The sequence below is a fragment of the Mustela erminea genome, chromosome 17, assembly GCF_009829155.1.
Source record: "Mustela erminea isolate mMusErm1 chromosome 17, mMusErm1.Pri, whole genome shotgun sequence".
In the NCBI taxonomy this organism is placed as follows: Eukaryota; Metazoa; Chordata; class Mammalia; order Carnivora; family Mustelidae; genus Mustela; species Mustela erminea.
This window is the reverse complement of record NC_045630.1, coordinates 4426628-4430090: the sequence shown is the minus strand read 5'-3', so window position 1 is coordinate 4430090 and position 3463 is coordinate 4426628. Positions and strand designations below refer to the sequence as shown.

General features: G+C 36.1%; 1 pseudogene; it reads left to right on the top strand.

Annotated features, from left to right (window-relative positions):
• Positions 1-1548: 1548 nt before the first annotated feature.
• LOC116576700 lies at positions 1549-2180 on the top strand (annotated as a pseudogene).
• The last annotated feature ends 1283 nt before the right edge of the window (positions 2181-3463 follow it).

Sequence of the window (3463 nt, the reverse complement as noted above, 5' to 3'; positions counted from 1 at the left end):
CTCTCACTCTGCATGCCTCTCTGCCTGCTTGTCATCTATCTCTGTCAAATAAATAAATAAAATCTTTTTAAAAAAATAAAAATAAAAAAAATAAATAAAAACATCATTCACCATGATCAAATTGGATTTACTCTTGGGGTATAAAGGTGGTTCAATATTTACAAGTCAATCAATGTAATACATCACATCAATAAAAGAAGGGATAAAAATATATATGATCATTTCAATAGATGTAGAAAAAAATATTTAACAAAGTACAATATACCTTCATGACAAAAACTCCCAACAAAGTAGGATTAGAGGGAACATATCCCAACATAATAAAGGTCATATATGAAAAACCCACAGCTAACATCATACTCAATGAGGAAAAACTGAGCATTTCCCCTAAAGTCAGGAACAAGACAGGGATGTCCACTCACCAGTATCATTTAACATAACATTGGAAGTTCGAGCTACAGCAATGAGACAAGAGAAATGAATAAAAGGCAACCAAACTGGTAAGGGAGAAGTAAAACTTTCACTATCTGCAGATGATATGACAGTATATATAGAAAACTCTAAAGACTCCACCAGAAAAATTACTAGACCTAATAAATAAATTCAGTAAGGTTGCGGGATACAACATCAATGTATAGAAATCTTTGGCATTTTTATATACTAATAATGAAGCAACAGAAAGAGAAATTAAGAAAACAATCCCATTTACAATTGCACCAAAGATAATAAAATATCTAGGAAAAAACTTAACCAAGGTGGTAAGAGACTGAAAGCTATAAAACACTGAAGAAAGATACTGAAAATGATACAAATAAGTGGAAATATATCCCATGTTCATGGACTGGAAGATAAATATTGTTAAAATGTCTACACTACCCAAAGCAATCTACAGATTTAATCCAATCCTTATTAAAATACCAATGACATTTTTCACAGAACTAGAAAAAAATTCTAAAATTTGTATGGAACCGCAAAAGACCCTAAATAGCCATAATAATCTTGAAAAAGAAAAAGCTGGAGGTATCTCAATCCCAGATTTCAAGTTATACTACAAAGCTGTAGTAATCAAAAGAGTATAACAATGGCAAAAAATAAGCACAGAGACCAATGAAATAGAATAGAAAGCACAGGAGAAAAACACATTTATATGGTCAATTAATCTTTGACAAAGGAGGAAAGAATCTGCAATGGGGGCATGCTTCCTAGAAGTCCATTCTTATAGCAGCAGTCCTGCCCCATCTCAGAGACCAGGATTTGGAAGCTGTATTCCTGACAGCTGGGTGGAAGCAGCTGCTGTCCTTTTAGGATGTAGCGACGTATTTCACCAGAGAAGAATGGAACAAACTTGACTGAGCTCAGAAGGACCTCTACAGAGATGTGATGCTGGAGAATTGCAGAAACATGATCTTGTTGGGATTTCAGTTTCCCAAACCTGAGGTAATCTGCCTGCTGGAGCAGGGGGAAGAACCATGCATCCTAGATCTCCCAAGAGCAGAGACTAAGAAAACTTCTAGTAGTGCTTGCCCAGGTTCTGAAGCCAGAAGCAAGATGAAAAAGCCAATTCCAAAGCAGAAGATTTCTGAAGATTTAGAGTCCTGTAAGACATCAGTGGTAAAGCAGACAACAGGCCAAGAGACCTGCAGAAAAGTTACATAAATGTAATGAATTGGCAGACCTTTACAGACTTGCATTCCCTGCTGTTGGTGATGAATGCCACAATGATTTCTTTCAAAACCTTCACCTTATTCAAGATCAGAATGCTCAAACACAGAAGAAACAGGGCAAATGCGAGGAACGTGGAAACCTTTCAGTCAGAGATCATCGCTTCTGTGGCACAAGTAAATTCTTACAAACGCAAAATCTTAATGAATGTGGTAAATGTGGAAGAGTCTTCAGGCGTCAGACAAATTTCATTCAACATCAAAAAATGCACATGTCAGAGGATCACTCTGAATGCAACATATGCAGGCAAGCCTTCAAATAGAAGTCTACTCTTACTGTACATAAACAGTGTTACTCTCAGAAAAAGCCATATAAGTGTCATGACTGTGGAAAACTTTTCCGTCAGATGGCATATCTTATTGAACATAAGAGGATCCATACTAAAGAAAAGCCCTATAAATGTAGTGAGTATGAAAGAACATTTAGTCAGAATTCAAACCTTATTCAACATCAGTTAACTCACAGTAGAGAAAAACCCCATCAATGTCTCCAATGTGGAAAGGACTTTGGTCAGCATTCAACCCTTCTGAGCCATCAACGGTTTCATACTAAAAAGAATACTCACAATTATGGTGAATGTAGAGAGTCCTTTAGCCAGAGTGTAGATCTCATTCAACATCAAAGAACCCATACCAAGGAGGAATTCTTTGAATGTAGAGAATGTGGAAAAACTTTTAGTTTTAAGGCAAATCTTCATTGCCATGAGGTCATCCATACCAGACAGAGACCCTACAGATGTGACAAATGCAGAAAATCTTTCATCTGGCACACAAGCTTTATTAAGCATCAGGACACTCACAGAGAACAAGATCTCAATGTGACACTAACTGGGAAAAGACCATTTAAAGACCAGAACTTACTACTCTTGTAATTACGAGAGTTATACTCTTATAACTTCATTGTTTTATGAAAATTAATAAACAGGAGTTGAAATGGTGTTTTTTAAAAAAAGAATATGCAGTGGGGGAAAGACAACCTCTTCAACAACTGGTGTTCGGAAAATTAGACTGATATATAAAAATGGATGAAACTGGACTACTGGCTTACACAGTACACAAAGATAAATTCAAAATGGGTTAAGGACCTAAATGTGAGAACTGAAACTATAAAAACCATAGAAGACCCCACAAATAGTAACTTCTCCAACATCAAATGTAGCAACTTTTTATATATATGTCTCCTGATGCACGCAAAATAAAATAAAAAATAACTATTGGGACTACATCAAACCAAAAATCTTCTGTGCAGCAAATGAAGCAATCAGCAAAACTAAAAGACAACCTATTGAATGGGAGAAAATATTTGCCAGTGACATCTCTGATAGAGGGTTAGTATACAAAATATATAAAGAACTTGTACTATTTAACACTCAAAAAAGGATAATCCAATTAAAAATGGGAAGAACACATGAACAGACATTTCTCCAAAGAGGACATCCAGATAGCCAACAGACACATGAAAAAGTGCTCAACATCACTTGTCATCAGGGAAATGCAAATCAAAACTACAATGAGATATCACTTCATATCTGTCAGAATTGCTAAAATCAAAAATACAAGAAACTCTAAGTCCCCATGTCCTCCATGCTATTTGTTATGCTCCACAAAAGTTGGGTATTCATCCTTTCTGATGGAGGCATAATACTCTATCCCCAGGGGTACAGGTCTGTGAATCACCAGGTTTACACACTTCACAGCACTCACCAAAGCACATACCCTCCCCAATGTCCATAATCCCACCC